Source organism: Lolium perenne, chromosome 6, assembly GCF_019359855.2.
Source record: "Lolium perenne isolate Kyuss_39 chromosome 6, Kyuss_2.0, whole genome shotgun sequence".
Taxonomy (NCBI): Eukaryota; Viridiplantae; Streptophyta; class Magnoliopsida; order Poales; family Poaceae; genus Lolium; species Lolium perenne.
In genome coordinates, this window is record NC_067249.2 from 79507353 (window position 1) to 79528894 (window position 21542).

Sequence of the window (21542 nt, forward strand, 5' to 3'; positions counted from 1 at the left end):
CCACCACTCACCCAATCATCGCCGGAGCTGCTCCAATTTGAAGATCGACGCCGCCAGTACCCGGAGGTCGCCGCCGTCGATTGGAGCTGTTCCAGGAGGAGCCGCCGGTACCAGGAGCTCCGCCGTCGTCCACAACTTCACCACGCATACTGCCATCCCTCGCTGGAGCCCTGGTTCGCCCGCCGACCCCCTACCTGAGCCGCCGGCGAACTCTCTCTCTCGCCGGCGGGACGATGAACTCGAGCCGTTGGATCTTGATCTAATCCTACGCCCCTGGTTAATCCATACCGCTTCGATGCCCTGTCAGCGCGCCGCGCGTCTGTGGACCGTGGTTGGGCTAGACTGGGTTGGATTGGGCCGCTTAGTTTGAATCTGGCCCAGTTAGTTTTCCCGCCGGCCTTTTTATTCAAATCTGGTTTAAATAATTACAAATGAATTTCAATACTGCCTCCACTTTGAAAATCAATAGATTCAAATTGGCTAAACCAAATTTAGTGAACTTTATATTGTTGGAAAGCTAGAGAAATTATCTACAACATGCCACTGGTCCCATGACCAGATTCTTTGTAGAATTAATCTGATAAAAATAACAAGGCAGGGACTTTTCCCTATTCAAATAATTATTAAAAATCAACCAAAATGGATATTAAGTTAATTCCAACTCTAATAGCTCACATTTGACTTACACTAATTGTTTATGCAATAAAATGGTGTGGTCACTTTGCATGATCATGCCATAGTTTAATTAATGGATATTATGGCTAGTTTAACTAGTTGATATTGTCCAAAACTATTATGTAATTCATATGAAGTCTTAAACTTCATTTAAATCTTGTCTCACATGAATTCATGGGATGTTTGGACCCCTGGTCCAAACTCTCTTATATGAATTACTTGAGATTTAAAACCATATGTGGTGTTATTAAATGATATGAGGTGATCTACCTCATTTAAATCATTTCTCCAAATGATGATGATGAACATTTGACTTAGGTCAATATGAGTTCATACATGATTGTTTGAGAAATTAAATCTTAAGAATATTTCAATGAGAGAAAATTATTTCTCAAGAACCATATGGAAACTATCATTTACATATGGAAAACAAAGAAGTGAATTCTATTTAAACAACACAACCCATGCACCCTAAGTAGATTCTTTTGTGTGCATAGAATAGTTTGTGTGTTTATATGTGATATATGGAATAGCCATTGAATTAGTGAGTAATTATACTCGTATTCAAATTTAGACGGTTGCACCGGAGAGTACGCCGAAGAAGAAGGTGGCTACCAAGAGGAGGAGGAGGAACAGTTTGAGAACTACCAAGGCAAGCTAATATTCTTGCAAAGTGCAAAGCCCCTTGGGGCAAGGCACCATGATTCTTACCCTTTTCTTGCATAAGCCTATCCCAAGTTTTTACTTTACAAGTTTCTACTTGTTTTCTCAATAAGTTACATTTATAGTTAACTTTGGTCAAAGTACAAGTTGGTTACTAGAGTAGTGAAGTAGATTCAATCAAGCAAAGCAAGATAGCACCCCTCATGATTTAGAGCTAGTGCTAATGAAATAAAACTTGACTACTCTAGATGGGAACAATGTGAATTTGGAATGAATTTGAAACCTTGGAATGATGATGCATTCCATTGAATGATTTTTGAAGGTGAATGTGACCAAGAGAAGATGGTGATTTTTGATAAACGATGATGTTGGTTTGAATGCGATACCTTTCCAATTATTAAGTACCCCCACAATACCTGATTATGGGTAGGGCTTAACTGGAAGTTTATGCATCTTAGTATGGGTTCCCTCTGAACACACGTCATAGGGGTTACGCTTGAGGCTGCCTCCGTTGTCGAGAAATGATGTGAAATTGAGGTGAATTGTACGGCCAAGCCCTGTGCAGTTCCCAGGTTGACAGTTGGTCTTCACTGGGAGGCCAAGCTCATGGGGAGAGGTGCTCATACTAGGATTCGTAAGTGAAAGGTTATGGTTGATGATCTGCGTACTGTGTTACGATGATTCGGGGTAATCCCGACGGATGAAATCAAATGTTGTGGCACAAGTGTGCAACCTCTGCAGAGTGTAAACCTATTCGAATAGCCGCGTCCACGGTTACGGACGGTTGGAAAGGCCATACAGTTTCCGATGTCATATCTTTGAAAATGATGTTGAAAGATGATGGTGAAATGACTTGTGGTGAATTGAATTGAAATCACCACTTGAATGGTGGGAATGACACTAATGTTCCCACTTGAGTTAGTTAGCACTTGAATAAGCTTTTCTCAAACTTCGTGAACTAAAACTAGCTTTATGCAAATAAACTAGAGCTTAGCAAACCATACTAGAATGTCTAGCACTTACATTAGTATTAGTTTGCGAGTACTTAAAGTACTCACGGCTTTGTCCCTGGCTATTCAAATGGCCAGAGTATGAAGACGAACAAGGAGATGACCAGCAGGACGCCTACGACAACTAGGAGTCTTCCGACGTCAAGCGTTGGCCTGTGGACTAGAGAGTCCTTGTATCTTACGCTTCCGCTATGTTGAACTATGAACTTGTGTTTGTTCGTTGATCGATAGATCAACTATTCGTGTAATATGGATCATGTGATTCCAAATTTGTAAGACTTATGGTTTGTAATGAATGATGACTGTGATACTTAACTATTATGCCTCGCAACAACAATATTCCTGGGATTGCGATGTATGACATAATAGGCATCCGGACTTAAAAATCCGGGTGTTGACACTCAAGTATCAAATAAGACTTTGCCAGGATGATTAAGAATGCTTAGCGTACCTAAGACTGTTTGATCCGACTCTTCCGCTTGCTCCAAAGATGTGCAATTCAGATTTCCATAATGCTTTCCCCTCTTGTTATTGTTGTTGTTGTAGCTGCGGTTGTTGTTGTTGTTGTTGCGGTTGTTGTTGTTGTTGTTGTTACTTCCTCGTCCTCCTGAGCTCTGTCCGCTCCAAGACGCCTTGTTTGGACAATCCGGCTTTGTGTGTCCATCCTTCCCACAACCATAGCAGATGATTCTGGGTTTCTGACAATCCTTCGGCAAATGACCTCCCAGGCCACAATTGTTGCAAATGATCTGATTGATTGGGTTCTAAATCTGACCTCCCCGGTTGTATTGATTACCAGTAGTAGGTCGAAATCGGGGTTTGAAACTCCGATCAGGTGTTGGTTTGCTAATTGGGTACTTCCTTGGCTCGATACGAGCCCTCTTCCTCCTATCCTCCTAGACTTGCCTGTAGTCATCCTCGAAAGTGATTGCCGAGTCAATCAGTTCCTGGAATTCAACAGTCCGTGCCAACCTCTGTTGCATCTTCATGTATGGATTCATGCCTTTCATGAACCGCTTCTTTCTCTTTTCCTCCGTATCCACATCCTCAGGTGCATACCTTGACAACCTGTTGAAATCCCGAACATACTGCATAATGGGTGCAGTGTTTTGACGTAGTTCGTCAAACTCCCTCTTCTTCAGCTCCACCACGCTCTCCGGAACATGGGCATCTCTGAACTTCTTCTTGAACTCCTCCCAGGTGAACACCTTATCTGGAGGGTGTACTGCTACAAGATTCTCCCACCATGACGCTGCTGGTCCTGACAACAGATAAGTAGTATATCGAATCTTCTCCTCATCGTTGCATCCAACGGTCCTCAGCTTCCATTCCGTATCCATAAGCCAATCTTCAGCGTCCATTGGTTCTGGAGCTGATGTAAAAGGTAGTGGTCTTGCATTTTGGAAGTCTGATAGGGTTACTCCCTTGCCTTCATTACCCTTATCATTAATGGCGTGGGTAAAGAAGTCTTGCATGTTCTTGCTTTGACTTTCCTGGTAACGCCTCCTATCTTCCTCCATTGCTCTCATATACTGTTGGAAGTCTGGGTGCATCATTGGGTGTGGTGGTGGTGGTGCATTTTCCGCTCTAGCTGCTGCATCTGCCTCCTCTTTTTCTCTCGCCTCCCGCTCTCTTCGAGCATCTTCGGTTTCTACTAACGCCATGTTCCCCCTAGTCCTGTAACAAAGAGCGATTACTCATAATTACACCATGCAAATGTTTTCTGAGCTCAACTCATTGCCCAGAACTAGTCACACAATGAAATCAAGAAGCAAATACAAAACAAACATTTATTATGCATATACTTTGTATATTACATAGCACACACACTTATATTACATGTGGTATATATAAACCACTTATTTGGCATAAAGCCCAAGCCAACGGAATTTAAAAATACGTTCTATTACAATACCACCTAGATTACTTTATTATTCCTTGGAGCTCTACTCCTTGTCATCATAACTCGCCTCCGCATACATCCCTGGGGTCCATCCGGTACAGCGATTTGTCTTCCGAACCCCATCCGGAATGAAGGTCCTTCCAGTAGGTATGTAATCTGAATCGGACGAAGTGCCGAGACAGAGATCTGTCATGCCAAAGTAGCTGGATAAAGACTCATATGTATCCCCAGTGGAATACAGCTCACCTTCTTCTGCCATCCATGGAGGATTCCTACTCACTTGACCTCTCATCTTCTTCTTCTTCTTTTTCTTAGTTCCAGAACTCTCACCTACAACGTACTGGGATGTTTTGGGTAGTTCCATCTCCAGATCTAAAGAAATGGAGTTGGTGTCTTTCTCTTCATGCCCAAAGCTTTGGTTAACGTCTTGGTTAACCGCACCTCCTTCATCCTCTGTATCACAAGTGATGGGTTCTCCTTCATCCCCAAATAGTTCCCCGAAACGCCAACCAGTCGAATTCTCGATTGGTGACTCCGAGCAGTTTAGGTTCCTGGAATCATCTCCCCCATATCCAGACTCATACGATGCTGACACATGCGGATAGTGCGGGACAAAGTTGGGTGTGAGTGGATCTTTCTGGGACAACTGGTCACTCAAATCTACATAGCTGTCTAGGCTAAAGAAAGGTGTAGTGTGTTGTGGTTGTGCCCTCAGATCACGCATCCGAGTTTGGACTTTATCAGGGTCCGTGAACTCAGTTAGCATGTGCTCAATCTCACCCCTCATCTTCATGTGTAAAAGGTACATCATGGTCAATAAAGACTTACAGCTATCCATGTGGTGTGCTGCAGCTTCAGGACTTCTGTGTGCTAACACCAGATGATGCAGAGTGGGATCATCATCTTCCTCGGCATGAGGTATATGAGAATACTCTGAACATAGCAGCTCTACTGACTTGTGCTGCCTTATCTCAAGGATTGCCTTGAATAGGGCCATGTGATAGGCTGTGGTGATGGTTTTGGCTTCTCTGTATGGCATTATACGACTCATCAGCAGTTTTGTCGGTAGTTGGACCGATACTCTGCACTTGGCTAGGATTTCCCCATCGTAATAGATATACTTGATAACAGGTATCCGTGGGTCACAATGGAGTTCCTTCAGCATCCCACGCAGGAGATCTGTGATTTGTCCATCATAATCACCGAGCCATCCCTCAACCTTCCTCAAAGTCCTCTTAGGAAAAGTGTGACGCCCCAAAACCGGTATCCTGAGGATTCCAGCGATCCCGCCGAAATCCGCACGATATCGATTCTGAGATGCCCTCCGACACGACGTGCGCGACAAATCACACACGTGATGCCAGAGGAATTAACACGAGCGGTAACATTACAACAAGATTACAATAGAGCCCACAAGATACATATATTACAACGACTCCAACGAGTCAAGATACAAATATACATTACAAAGATCCAAATCATACAGAAGATCGAATACGTCCGAGTACGGACAAGATACAAATTGGACTAAGAGTCCTGAAGATAACCAGTGGCGTCCATAACCCTGCCCAGGCCAAGCCGGAAGGGTAACCTTGCTAACATCGTCTTCATCGAACATATCTTCATACCTGCCCGGTTATATCCCGTAGAAGCAGCAATAAGTACGGGTTCGTACTTAACAAGACTTCAAGACATATAAGCATTCGTCAACCAGTCATCCTTTGTACTTGAGGCACGCAGGGGACTTAGAGGATGCAAGAGGAACGTCATAGGCAATATGGTGGGGTTAAGCGGCAGCGCGCAAGCACTAAAAACCTATAGAGACACTCTACAACATTCGTCTAATCAGAGAAGGTGAGAGAGCGCATAAGGTAACAGATAAAATACTACACAAACATAACCCAGCCGATTACACATATCCCCTCCAACAATTGAGAAGAGGCAATGTAAAAGGCACTCAACGGTGCACAAGTTTTATTGGGTAACGGTTGTAGTAAGGCTATATTACTACGCAAGTTATTATCATATTATTAGCAACAAGATAATGGTGTAAGTTGTTCTATGATCAAGCTATACAATTCCAAGTCGTCCATAACCGCGGACACGGCTTATCGATAAGATGTACACCCTGCAGGGGTTGCCCAAATGTAACCATACGCATGCTCGACCCACTTACGACAGGTGGATGTCTGACAACAAGACCGTTCCTAGTTCAACAAGAAAGTCTAGGGGGGCCACCCGACTAAGCTACCCGTGACGAAGTCCGGCCGTACTCCGAGACGGACTCAGGGTTTGCGTCGGCGGCTAGGCGTGCAAACCACACGCTTCGCTAAACGTCCCGCGGTGTACAGTACAGAATATAAACACCCGAAGGCAACAGGAAGTAAACACCCGAAGGCAACAATAAGTAAGAGCATCTCCACTCGTGCCCCCGACGAGGCCCCCGAGCGACGTTTTTCCCATCCGGACGGCGAAATTCGGCCCAGTCGCGCCCCCGGTTCCTCGTTTTCGTCCGGATTTGGCCCTTCATCCATCCGGCGAGCCCACGCCACCCCCGCCCCCCCCGGCAGCGCTCGGGGACTCCGGACGAGTGAAAAGCGGGGAAGGGCCCGATCTGTCGGTGACTCGATGCACGAACCCCACCGCCACGTCGCTCAAAATCTCCCCCACCCCTCGTATCTCTCTCGCCGCTGGCACCACCCCGCCGGCTTGTTGCCCAGATTCCGCCGCCCCTCCTTCCCCACCTGCCTATATTCCGCCGTCTTTGGACGACGGCCTATCTGGCTGCTCTTCCGCCGGCATGTTTTCTGGCCTGCTTGCTCCTCGTCGCTCGCGGCTCGGGTTGCCTCGACCACGCCTGTCAGGTGTTCGTCCATTTGCCTCGCCGGCCATGGACTCGGACGAAGAGGAGGAGCAGATGTTCGTCGAGCTTATGCAAGAAGAGATGGCAGCAGCCGCCCAAGACGACGAGCACATGATGATCCTCGGTTGCTTGGCAAGCATGTACGCCAGACTGGCAACTGGTCGACGTGGTGGGTCGGCACGAGGTCGCCGGAAGTGCAAGCCGAGACAGCGAATGGAGGGCTACTGCATGTTGTACGCTGACTACTTCGCCGACAATCCATTGCACGGTAAGAGTGTTTTCCGGCATCGTTTCAGGATGAGCAGAAAGCTATTTCTGCAAATTGTGTATGCCATCCGTCACTTTGATCCCTACTTCAGATGCAAGGCAGATTGCACTTGGTTTGGTTGGATTTTAAATCGCTGCGAAGTGCACGGTGGCTATGAGGATCTTTGGCGTATGGAGCTCCGGTGATACTGCAGATGACTATCTTCGGATGGCGGAGTCCACCGCTCTTGATTGTTTCTACCGGTTCTGCAGGGCCGTCATAGCGATGTTCGGGGACTATTTCTTGAGATCACCCACTGTCGAAGACACTCGGAGGATCCTTGCAACAAATGAAGCTAGGGGTTTTCCAGGATGCTTGGAAGCATTGATTTGCATGCATTGGCAATGGAAGAACTGTCCGCTTTGCGTGGCAGGGAATGTACAAGGGTCACAAAAAAGGCTGACCTTTGTGATACTTGAAGCGGTGGCTACCCATGATCTCTGGATTTGGCACTCTTTCTTTGGTATGCCTGGATCCAACAATGACATCAACGTCCTAAACTGCTCCCCGGTCTTTTCCAAGCTTGTTGAGGGTCATGCTCCCCCGGTGGACTATGTGATCAATGGTCGGCACTACAATAAAGGATACTACCTTGCAGACGGTATCTATCCAAAGTGGGCAACATTTGTGAAGACTATCTCCAACCCTAGCACCCCCAAACTTTGCGAGTTTGTCAAGAAACAAGAAGCTTGCCGAAAAGTCGTCGAGCGTGCATTTGGTGTCCTCCAGCAGAGATTTGCTGTCGTCCGGTTCCCCGCTATGACTTGGTCCAAAGATCAGATGTGGGAGGTGATGAACTGTTGTGTGTGCCTACACAATATGATTATTGAAGATGAGCGAAAGCATCCGGTTCCTCTGGCTGAGCAAGAAACACCATATGAGAGAGAGGGTCCTCTTGCACAGCCTAATCACCAGGTGCCTCCATCATGGGCCGCCTTCTTTGCTATGCGCCAGGAGATTCGAGACTCTACAATGCATCAGCTGCTGCAAGATGATCTGGTGGAGCACATATGGAGGCTCCGAGGCAACGCCAACGCCGACGCCAACTAGTCTGTCTTAATTTGTTTGAAAAATTGTGAAATTGTGTGCTTCATTTGTTTCAGCACTTGTTAAACATTGTACTGATTATCGCCGAATTTGTTTCAGCAATTTTCGTACTCTTGTTTGCCGAACTTGTTAAATTTTATGTTGAATTTGTTTGAAATATGTCAAATGGTCGAGGTTGGGGGTTTCCTGCCGGGGGGACGGCTGGAACTTCGGCGCTCCCCACGCCAAATCTTCCTCCAATCCGGACAAAAAATTCGCCGGATTTGGGCATTGGGAGCGCCAACGAGTGGGGATGCTCTAAAGCATGGCATACATGGCATAGGCAAATAAAACCAAGGTTGTGGCCCCCTTTTCAACTAACTTGAGAAAAGGTAATGGGTGAGGGGGGGGTCCCAATAATCGTCCCCACGCATGGGTAGAGCGCTCAATCTCGGAACAGATAACAAGAACTCGGGTCCTAGGGGACATTAGCAAGTCAAAGTTCCGATGCTTTCGCAAAGGGGCTCACAGATGCCTCTGCTTACAGTTGTAGTTGTTAACAATTAAGTAAAGCATGTGTATCTCCAACAACTGATATAGCATGTGACAACCTCCCAACAACCCAACATATCCCGATAAGATAACAGTAACGGTAACGAGATAAAACAACACTAGCATGCACTACGACTGTAAAGCACCGATAACCAAACAATAGCTGTAGGTGGTTGGTGGAGTCAATATAGGCTGCTTGAGGTAACAAGTGGAAGGGACACGTGACAAGAACGCAACTTAAGGATAGCATGAGGGAGAAGGCAAAATAAAATAGGTGAGCGACTCCTGCAGGGACAGGAGTATAGGGGAAAATGCTTGCCTGTTAAAGCTTGCCGAGGGACATCCGGAGAACTTGTCGTATCTCACCACACCACTTCGTGATCCTATCCAGGAAGAAGCAAATGCTGGAACAAACAACGCATGCAAGTCTTACTCCTACGGATAAAGAAGATCCAGCATGTTCATGATGATATGCATGACATGGCATAGATGGTGCAGTGCATCTTATCCAATTTAATCGGAGTCAGAACCCCGGACACACAAATTAGGTTGGAGTTGCATTTTCTATCGTCAAATTTAAGGGTGGATTAGCATGGTACAACATGGCAAGGGTGCGCTACTTCAAAGTTAAACGGAGCGGGGAAACCATAGTCGGCGTCCGAAATACTCCGCATATATGTTAGGTGATTATGCAAAACTAACACGACGTGTCATGATGCGTGATGCAAACAGATGTATGGATGACATATATATGATCCTCATATTTTTCTGATCAAAGTTCATATAGAACATATTTTATTTCGATGAACGGTTTGAAAGATATGATTTATACAAGATTTGCAAAAAGGGATAGAATAAACAGAGGCACGGACTGGTATGGGCCGGACCTGAGCGGCGGATGGCAGCCTGCCGCGCGGTTAGCGTCGAAGAAGCTGGAGGGTAAACGGGCCGAGGCCCGGTAGGCGCTGGATCTGGGTTCAACAAGCACAGAACAAAAAGTTGGATTAAATCCGCACTGGTTGTGATTTGAACTTGGTCTCACCGGATTAGAAGCAAGGGACAAACCAGCTTGGCTGGGTGGTGATTGTGATTATGGAAAGCCTCCACTTAAACTGAAGCATGGCTGCCGGAGATCTGAAACAAAAAAAAGAAAAAGGTTTGATTTAGATGGCCACAGTAGGATTTGAACCCAGGTTGTCTCGCTCGAGAAATAGAGGGCGAACCACCACGCTGCTGCTCACTTGTTGCATGGAACGAGGCGCGACTTCCTTTGAAGCAGACGAGGCAAAGCTCGGGGATGAAGGCCATGGCGGAACGGAGCTCTGGTTGGAGATGGATTCGTCGCCTGGCAACGAACCGGGACGGACGAGATGGTGTCGGGGCTGCGCATGAACTCGGGGAAGACGATGGAGGTGACGGGAAGGCCGGAGAGGCACCATGGGCGGCGGAATCGGAGAAGAAGCATGAAGTCCGGCGTGAAGAATCGGCGACCTTGCGCTCAACTCGGGGCCTCTCGGGATGATTCCGCGCACCAGGAGGTAGAGGACGACGAGGCGCATCGAACGGTGCCCTCAGAACGGCGAGGGGAGGTGTGGAGCGGCGGCGCCATGGTAAGGACGGTGGTGGCAGTGGAGTTTCTCTTGTTTCGTTTTCTCACAGAGAAGAGAAGAGAGAAAGGATGGAGGGAGGTAGGTGGCGGCGGTGTGGAAGGAAGAAAAGGCTAGGGTTTCCTGGGCGCAACCTCAGTGGGGATTAAAGGAGGGGAAAAGCAGAGTGGTTGGAGGAGGATGAGGACCACGGGGAAACCTATACACCGACCAGGTCGGTGGCTACCGGCCACCGCACACCCCCTGGTTGGGTATGGGCCAGGCCCAATTCGCTGTCTTTTTTTGGTTTTCTGTTTCTTTTTTCGTTTTTTTATTTTTTTCATTTTTCTTTTCTGTTTTCTTTCTTATTTTGTTTTTCTTTCTTCTTTTTGTTCAAACTAAAAAAATTCAAATTTAAAAAATGTTCAAAGTCAAAAAGTGTGCAAATTCGAAAATGTTCAAATTCGAAAATTGTTCAAATTCGAAATTTGTGCAAATTCGAAAATCGTTCAATTTTCGAAATTTGTTCAAATTCAAAAATCGTTCAATTTTCGAAACTTGTTCAAATTCAAAAATCGTTCAATTTTCGAAATTTCTTCAAATTCGAAAACCGTTCAATTTTAAAATTTGTTCAAATTCGAAAATCGTTCAATTTTTGAAATTGTTCAAATTCAAAAATCGTTCAATTTCAAAATTTGTTCAAACTCGAAAAAAATTTCAATTTTTGAAATTTGTTCAAATTCGAAAATCGTTCAATTCGAATTTTGTTCAAATTTAAAACTGTTCAGATTTAAAATAGAGAAAAAATGAGAAAAGAAAAAGAAAAACAAACTTGGGCCGGCCCATCCGCACCGAATTCACAGCAAACAGTCTGAGCAAATCGTGGGCCGGCCCAACAAAGATCTGGGGGGTGGTCGGTGGCTTCTATACACCGAACAGGTCGGTGTAAAGCAACTCCCGAGGACCACGGCCTCACGCTCCTTTCGTGAGCCAGGAAGATGACAACGAGCACGAGATATTTTCTCCGAAGGGGTACGGGCCAGGACTGGTGGGCTGCACCAGGGGAAAAGAGAAGAGATGGGCTGGGCCACCGGGGGGAGAAGGAGAGAAGGAGCAGGATGAAAAGGAGCAGGCCACAAAAGAGAGATGGAGCCCAGGGAGAGGAAAAGGGGTTTTCTTTTTATTTAGCAAATCCTTTTTCTCTTTTGTTTATTTTAGGAAACCTGTTTTAGCAAATTGTTTTGAACCAGCACCAACAAAAGTTGAGTTTTGATTATAGGGTAGAGATAGAGATAAAATAAGAGCCAAAGTTTTTGTAGCAAAATGAAATAAATTTGTGGTAGGGTTTGTGGAAAAGAAAAGATAAAGGGGTGGTTTAATATAAAAACCATATGAGAGGGAAAACCGAAATATTTTAGGGTTTATAAAATATATTTTATTTGTTGAAAACATGGATGATATGATGCATATGCCATGATGCTGCATAAAAGGAAAAGAAACAAACAAATCTAATAGGGGTGCTACCCGGGGCCGTTACAAAAAGTGTTCGCCATTATGGCTGTATACAAAAGCAGAATATTAGTAGTGATGATGCATCATAATAGCTATAATAAAGAATTATCGCACTAAAATATATGGTTTTGCTATTCTCATGTGAATAATCACCATATTTCTAGAGAATCCTTTACTATTTCTACTTGACTCCTACAGGTTTCTTCCCTATACTAGGTTTTTCCAACCTAAGGTCGCAACATTTGCTCTGATACCATTTGCGGTGACCCAGCATACCACTGCATGTTGTAGTATACAAGTCGTTGATATGATCTTTGTGAAGGGACTTCTTCACAATTGCCATATCCCTGAGAGTGGTACAACAGAAACATTGCATGTCATAACACTCCATGTATTATTACAAACATTGTCTTAACAAGTTGGTATTCTCACAGGTCCTATGAGAATACCCTAAGATACTACTTAAGTACGATTACAACTCATAACCATATATAAAAGAGAGCTCAACAACTTATTTAGGTAAGTTCTACGTTGCTCGGCTCTATGATGCTAGGGTATATCACTACTCCTCCACCTCCGTGTCATCGGGTCCGTAGACTATCCCATAGTCTACTCCTTCAACTCCGCCGGTAAGATCATGTTCTTCGTAGACCAGCTCGTAACTTCCTTCTGGTGCTCCATCGTTGATGGCCTCCACTTCCGGATCACAGTCTAGCAAGGGTGTCGAAAGAAAGTGAGTACAGAGGTACTCAGCAAGTTCTAAAAGAGTAAAAAGGTGTTTGATGCACTAGCTATGACCATTGATCAGGAAATCGCAGGTCAATGCATGTTTTGAAATCATTTCTTCAAAAGGTTGCTTTTATTATGAAAACTATGCCCGTCAGTCTTCACAGGTTGACCAGAACTTCGCGGAGTTCCTTTCCTGCCGCGTTCGCAGTTCCCTTCCCGGAACAAGGAGTGACAGCCACAGTTTGATACACTCTGCAGAGGTGCGTTACTTTTCCCACAAGAGATCCCACCCTTTTTGCCATCCGCGGGGACTTCCCCCCGTTCACACTTCCTTTGGTGTGAGGCCAGGTATAAAGATCCAAGCCCACACCGCCTTCTCCGCGACTGCAAACCCACACTTTTGTCCACCCGTACACCCCCAGTAGACTTCTCCCGATAATACAGCTTTACTCACGGTGTACATTGGTGTTGCGGTCAGAAACCCACCGGCGAGCAGCGACGGGCAACACAGGAGAGCCGGGAGCAACTTAGGGCTGCGGCTGGCCCTGGTCCCTCCGAGCGACGGCCCGCACAGAACTCCGGCACGCACGTCCGATGCTGGTGCAAGGGCGTGCCACCTGACCTATACCTAGTCAGGAAGGTGATGGAGATGCCTCGCTTAGTTTCCTGCATGGCATACACGTAAACATTAAATACGAGCCTCGATCGGCTCTCAGGTTGTCCTGTGAATCGGCTCAAGGAGCCGATCCACCCATGATTCGCACGAGGTGTACGAATATATGGTGGTCCTGCTTGATCAAGATAAAGCTAAAACGATCTACGACGATTTGGGGTTTTCACCGCATAATCGGATCATCCTACTCGTGATTGGGCCTCGCGGTCACGCACGGTGATCGTAAGCCGATCCTAGACAGGGCCTAAAAACCAACACGAGGTTGATCCCCGGAACATCCTGTCTAGGGCTAGCAAACTACACCCTACGCGTCGCTGGATCCTCCAACCCTTTGTAAGGCCTAACTATTGCAGATATCAAACTAATCCTTGAAGAACAAGGAGCAACCATAACGGATCGGATCTACTAAATAATGATCAAGCGGGGTGCCGCCCCTACACCTAAAATAGGTGTAAGGGCGGCTAGATGTCTAAGGGTTGCACTACGACAGCATATGATACGAAGAACAATGCTAACCCTAACACATCTAAGATAACTACGTTGCTCGCCATCAAAAAGGCTTCAGTATGAGCAACGCATGAACAGCGAATAAACTTGTACTGCCTAGATCGCAAGATGCGATCTAGGCAGCATGATGCTTACCCGGAAGAAACCCTCGAGACAAGGGAGTTGGCGATGCGCCTAGATTGATTTGTGGTGAACGTGATTGTTGTTTATTCCATAAACCATAGATACATATTTATAGTCCGTAGACTTTCTAACGTGGGAATAATCCCAACCGTGCACGAGACAAACTCTAACTAATCGATACGTATCCTACTATATTACAGATACCCGGGCCAACTAGCCCAAACTTTGCATATAAGGCCGATTCACGTATTTCTTCTATGTATATTCTTCAAGTCCATCTTGATCGCGGCCCACCTCTGACTCGGTCAAATTCTGGTGATAACACATGCCCCCCTGGTTTTGGAATTGATAATTCCAAAATCACTCTGCTTTTCTTCGTCGGGTCATGTCATGGCAGAGCAGAACCGTCGCAGCATCCTTCATCATGACGCCCTGCCTTCTCAACCTTTCCGCGTGATTTGACCGTTGTTTTTTGGGCACCGCCTCCTCGGAAACTGCTGTGGCATTGAATCTCTACTATATCCCCTTTATTTAACCGCTCTGAGCAGTTTGCCACTTCATCCCCTTGCTCTATTCTGGCCATCGGCACCAAAAAACCCCAATCTCCCGTAGCCATGTCCTCTTCTTCTTCCTCCTCCGCCTCGTCTGTCTTCTCCGACTCTTCCTCATCTCGCGAGCCGACGCCGGAGTGGGGCTCGTTGGCGGCGCACGACATTCTCGCCCCAACGACGTGGGACAAGGAGGAACATGATTCCTCCATCTGGTCCGAGGATGACAAATCCTTGACCGACGGAGAGGGCGACCTTCGATTCCTCGTCGAAGGGGAAGAGGAGGCGGTGAGCGAGGACGACCGCTTCTCCTGGGACGATTTCACCTCCTCCGAAGAAGAGGCGGAGGAGGACGACGACGATTCCCTCGAAGGTTACCCACCGGCGAAGCGCCTCCGCACCTGGTGGGACGACGACAGCGATGACGACGATGAGGAGGATGAGGCTCCCGTAGAAGGCTACGGGAGCTCCGATGAGGAGCCTCCTAGCAGCTGCGCCAGCGGCAGCGACGATGATGAGGGCAGCAACGGCCCTTAGATTAGGGACTAGTAGTAGTAGTCGGCTTTTGTTCTCCCTCCTCTGAGCAATCGGCTCTTTCTTTTGTAAGAAATCCCTCTATTAATGAAGAAAATATTCCTCAATTAAATTTTGCTTCCTTGTCATCTTTGCCGATCGTCGAACGAAGTCGCTGTACAGAGAGCCGATGGAAGGGCATCGGCTTGCATTATAAACGCGATTTGAGGCCAAGCCGCCTTCTAATCACGTGGTCCAACAGGTCTAACCCACGTCCAAACCATCCTCCACCCTTTAAACGCGCAGATTGAACTCTTCAACAACCCACTAGGAGATTCATCCCAAATATCATGATTTCTGGTCTGAACCGATTCCGTTAACCTGCTTAATGGAGCTTATTCCTCTAGAGTCGATAGCAATATATCGGCTTTATTATTCTGAAGTCGATGCCCGTGCATCGACTGTACTCGCATACTGTTGTCTCTATATATTTTCTCAAGTCGATGTCTGTGCATCGGCCGGGATGATTTTTTTTTACTGGCCGATTCAAAATCGGCCTCCATACCTTAGTGCCCATCATCCCACATGCTTGGGAAATACTTCTTGAGGTGTTGACCATTGACGGCTACTGGGAACTTAACGCCATCCAACTGCTCCAGCATGTATGCATTACCCTTCAAGGCCTGGACGACTTTGTACGGACCGTGCCAATTAGGAGACCATTTGCCATATGCCTTGTCCCTAGTTCCTAACGGCAACACAGCTTCCCATACTAGATCACCAACTTGAAACTCCTTTGGTCTAACCTTCTTATTGTAGGCACGAGCTACCCTGGCTTTGTTCTCTTTAATCTTCTCCAACGACCAAAGCCTAAGTTCTGTTGCGTCCTCAACAGTGTCACTCATCAAAGCTGCATATTCTTCAGCTGTTAGATCATTCTGAAACGTGACACGTCTTGATCCAGCCGTAATTTCCCAAGGTAATACGGCTTCCTGTCCATAGACGAGCTGGTACGGCGAAGTTTTTATAGTTCCATGGCACGACATGCGGTAGGCCCACAAAGCTTCTGATAACTTTTCATGCCAATCCCTAGGGTTCTCGTCAATTTTTCTCTTGATCAGCTTGATCAGGCTCTGATTGGACGCTTCAGCTTGCCCATTGGCTTGAGCATAGTATGGAGATGATCGGATCAGCTTAATCCCCATGTCATCGCAGAACTTTCTGAATTCTTTAGAAATAAAGACCGAACCTCCATCGGTCGTGATAGTTTGGGGAATCCCGAACCTATGAATGACGTGTTCTTTCACAAACTTGATCACATCTTCTGATTTCACCTTCTTCATAGGCACGGCCTCCACCCACTTGGTGAAGTAATCTGTGATAACCAAAATCCATTCATGTTTTTTACTCGACGCCGGATGGATTTTGCCGATCATATCCATGCCCCACCCTCGAAACGGCCAAGGCTTGATGATAGGGTTCATTGCTGACGCGGGTACCATCTGAATCTTCCCGAACATCTGGCACGCTTGGCACCCCTTGTAGTACTTGAAGCAATCTTCAAGCATGGTGGGCCAATAAAACCCTGATCGCCTAATTAGCCACTTCATCTTATGAGCCGACTGATGAGTTCCACAGCGCCTTCATGCACCTCATGTAAGAGCCGATTAGACTCGCTTGGTCCTGTGCATTTGAGTAGTAACCCTTCCAACGTCCTGTAGAACATGTCGTCTCCTATGAGGACATACTTCATGGCTTTGTATCTTATCCGTTTAGGTGCCCCCCGAGCCGAATCTTTTAAGTAATTGAAGATTTTGGCTCTCCAATCATCCTGTTCCAGGAACTGCACCTGAACTTCTGACCCGCCAGATATGTCTATATAGCCTGACGCCATTTGTGCGAGATTGTTGGCCTCGGTGTTTTGGGATCTTGGGACCCAATTAAAGTTGATGTACCGAAACTGTGTCATCAACTCACGGCATTCCATCCAATATGGGAAAAGCGATTCACTCTCGCACTTATATTCATCCGTGAGCTGGTTAATCACCAACTTAGAGTCTCCAAAAAGCTCTACTGCTTCTGCTCCGGCTTCCAGTAACAACTCCATTCCCTTACGCACTGCCTCATATTCCGCGACATTGTTGGTGCAAGGGGTAGATAGTCTGATGGAAAAAGAGTATGCTGCCCCCCGAGGCGACACGAGCAGGATGCCGATGCCACAACCATCGTCGCAAACCGATCCATCGAAGAACATAGCCCATGCACGTATAGACAGTGCTGCTATATTGGTACTGATCCGTTCAGCTATAAGATCGGCCAACGCTTGCCCCTTGACTGCTTTCGCAGGCTGATACCGAAGATCGAACTCTGACAACGCAAACATCCACTTACCAAGTCGGCCTTTCAAAACAGGGGCCGACAGCATGTGCTTGACAACGTCTGACTTGCATATGACGATGATCTCTGCCGTCAAAAGGATGTGATGAAGCTTGGTACAGGTGAAGAACAGGCAGAGGCAAAGCTTCTCGACCTCAGGATACCTTGTCTCCGCGTCCAACATCCTTCTGCTGAGGTAGAAAATGACCTTTTCAACACCCTCGTAGAGTTGCACCACCACCGAAGCGATGGACGTGTCAGCTACTGACAAGTAGATGTAGAACGGCCTGTCATGTTGGGGCGGAACTAGCACAGGCGGCGTCGTCAGATACCGCTTAATCTCATCAAACGCCTGCTGCTGTTCTGCCCCCCAGTGAAACTCATCGTCAGATTTAGTTTTTACCAGTGCCATGAACGGCTCGATTCGTCCTGACAGATTAGAGATGAATCATCGGACAAAATTGATCTTGCCGATGAGACGTTGGAGTTCCTTCTTCGTGGTGGGCGGCTGCATGGTACGCACCGCCTCTTGACTTTTCAGGCCGATCTCAATTCCCCGTTCATGGACCAGAAACCCTAGGAACTGACCAGCCGTTACACCAAAAGCACACTTCTTCGGATTCATTCTCAGTCCGAACTTCCGAGTTCGGTCTAGTACGCGCCATAAATCATCCAAGTGTCCCTCCATGGAGACAGATTTGACTACCACATCGTCGATGTAGATTTCCACCAACTTGCCGATCAGATCGTGAAATATCTAGTTCATGGCTCGTTGGTACGTTGCACCAGCATTCTTTAACCCAAAGGTCATGACTACATATTCAAACAAGCCTACTGCCCCTGGTACCCTGAATGCGGTCTTGTGTATATCTTCTGGAGCCATGAAGATTTGGTTATAGCTGGCGTTGCCATCCATGAAGCTCAACACCTTGTGGCCAGCAGCCGCATTGATCAATGTTTCTGCCACAGGCATCGGATACTCATCTTTTGGAGTGGCTCTGTTGAGGTCTCGGAAATCGATGGCCACATGCCATCGGTCATCCTTCTTCTCTACAGGAACGATACTGGAGATCCACTCAGCATACCTGCATGGCCTGATGAACCCGGTGGCCAACATCTTCTCAATCTCCTTCTTGACTTCTTCCAGAATTTCGGCCTTCATCTGACGTGCTCGTTGTTGGAACGGCCGAAATCCTTTCTTAAAGGGGAGCCGATGTTCAATGATACTCCTGTCTAACCCAGGCATCTATGTGTAATCCCATGCAAAGCAATCTGGATATTCTTTTAACAGAGCTATCATCTGACCCCTGAGCTGTGGATCCAACTTCTTGCTGATAAAAGTTGGTCGCGGCTTATCCCCAGGACCGATGTCGACTTCCTCTAACTCATCGGCCGATGTAAACCCATACCCTAACTTCCCGTCACCCGTGAGGTCGACACCAAATGCAGGGAGAGCGTGTGGCACGGATAACACAGGCTGATTGCTGGAATCGGCCTTTACCTTGATCGTAACCAGGATTTTTTGGAAGTGTCGGGACCGATCGCGTGGAACGGCTCCCTCCTTGCCCTCGCTATGAGAGCAACTGCCCTCGTCTCTGTCCTTACCAGGGTGGCACCCAAGCTCTACCATGTTGATGTTGAATGAGAATCTTGGCTGGTACCTCTCGGGGTATGTGCATTCCACCATGTCGACGGCGCATGCCGGCGAATTCGGCATTTCTGGTGTTGTCAACGTGAATGGCAGCGGTGGACGGGATTGGAGTGGCATCTCTCCTTGGCAAGTCCCGAGAGCTGGTCCCGACGGGGAGTACTGATGCCTCATGATTTCTTGGATCATCCGAAGAGCGACATGCTCCAAAGTGTTCGCCAGGCTCTCAGAATGGAGGTGCAGCGAGTGAGCCACCATGTAGCTAATCTCCTGACGCAGGAACCTGGTGCGTTCTTCTGACGGGGCGGACAGGTCCACTCCATCGAGCGCGCCTTCAGGTGAGAACCCTTTCCACTTGACGCCATGTAAGCGGGTCCTGTGAAAAGAGCCGATGAGGTCGGCTTCGAGGATCGCTTTGACCTCGTCATACTTCTTCTTGAGCTCCTCGGTCAGATCCTCGTACGTGACTGGAGTGCCGTCCGCCATCTCAGATGTAGATGGCGATGTGGTTGATGTCGAAGATTGGTCCCACCTGGCGTGCCAGAATGTGTTGCGGTCAGAAACCCACCGGCGAGCAGCGACGGGCAACACAGGAGAGCCGGGAGCAACTTAGGGCTGCGGCTGGCCCTGGTCCCTCCGAGCGACGGCCCGCACAGAACTCCGGCACGCACGTCCGATGCTGGTGCAAGGGCGTGCCACCTGACCTATACCTGGTCAGGAAGGTGATGGAGATGCCTCGCTTAGTTTCCTGCATGGCATACACGTAAACATTAAATACGAGCCTCGATCGGCTCTCAGGTTGTCCTGTGAATCGGCTCAAGGAGCCGATCCACCCATGATTCGCACGAGGTGTACGAATATATGGTGGTCCTGCTTGATCAAGATAAAGCTAAAACGATCTACGACGATTTGGGGTTTTCACCGCATAATCGGATCATCCTACTCGTGATTGGGCCTCGCGGTCACGCACGGTGATCGTAAGCCGATCCTAGACAGGGCCTAAAAACCAACACGAGGTTGATCCCCGGAACATCCTGTCTAGGGCTAGCAAACTACACCCTACGCGTCGCTGGATCCTCCAACCCTTTGTAAGGCCTAACTATTGCAGATATCAAACTAATCCTTGAAGAACAAGGAGCAACCATAACGGATCGGATCTACTAAATAATGATCAAGCGGGGTGCCGCCCCTACACCTAAAATAGGTGTAAGGGCGGCTAGATGTCTAAGGGTTGCACTACGACAGCATATGATACGAAGAACAATGCTAACCCTAACACATCTAAGATAACTACGTTGCTCGCCATCAAAAAGGCTTCAGTACGAGCAACGCATGAACATCGAATAAACTTGTACTGCCTAGATCGCAAGATGCGATCTAGTCAGCATGATGCTTACCCGGAAGAAACCCTCGAGACAAGGGAGTTGGCGATGCGCCTAGATTGATTTGTGGTGAACGTGATTGTTGTTTATTCCATAAACCCTAGATACATATTTATAGTCCGTAGACTTTCTAACGTGGGAATAATCCCAACCGTGCACGAGACAAACTCTAACTAATCGATACGTATCCTACTATATTACAGATACCCGGGCCAACTAGCCCAAACTTTGCATATAAGGCCGATTCACGTATTTCTTCTATGTATATTCTTCAAGTCCATCTTGATCGCGGCCCACCTCTGACTCGGTCAAATTCTGGTGATAACAATTGGACAATCCATCATAGACCGTAGAGCTCAACATCACTAATGGATGGGAATTTAAAAGGCTATCCCAACCTACGGCAGTGCCTCCAACACCCTGCAGCTCTACCAGTCCGTTGGCGTGTAGAAGGGAAAAGATACGGCTGGCTTCCCTAGAGCCATTATAGATCTCATGGTTAACGCGGTTTGTACGGCGCTAGAATCACTGGACGGCATTGGTAATTAATCCTAGGTTAATATAACCCATGCAATGGAACCTCCACCATATCAACACATACCATGGTTCCATTGCCAGCCACATAGTCATCTTCATAGTTGGAAAGTAACATTTTATTTGCGATGTAGGAATGATAAGTATATAGCTTTGCATTAAAGTAATAGAAAAAACTCAAGTTGACATGGGCAAGGGTGAACTTGCCTGTGGACTGCGAGATAGTGCAGTTCAATGCAGTTGATGGAACATGGACCTCGGGTTCTGTAAGAAGCATCATTGTCCGGTAAGGACAATGTTGTAAAATCCAAATAATGCAATCATGAATGTATTATTTTATGTTGAATCCCTTTACCCCAATGAGTTATTACAATTTAGGGTTGAGTTAAGATTTATGCCTTTGGCAGTAACT

General features: G+C 47.1%; 1 long non-coding RNA gene across 1 annotated transcript; it reads right to left on the bottom strand.

Moving 5' to 3' along the window:
• Positions 1-5657: 5657 nt before the first annotated feature.
• Positions 5658-9405, bottom strand: LOC139831946 (uncharacterized). The gene is made up of 2 exons (XR_011746354.1): positions 9319-9405; positions 5658-5879 (listed from the first exon to the last, which is right to left on the bottom strand). It is a non-coding gene; the product is annotated as an uncharacterized lncRNA (long non-coding RNA).
• Positions 9406-21542: the final 12137 nt, after the last annotated feature.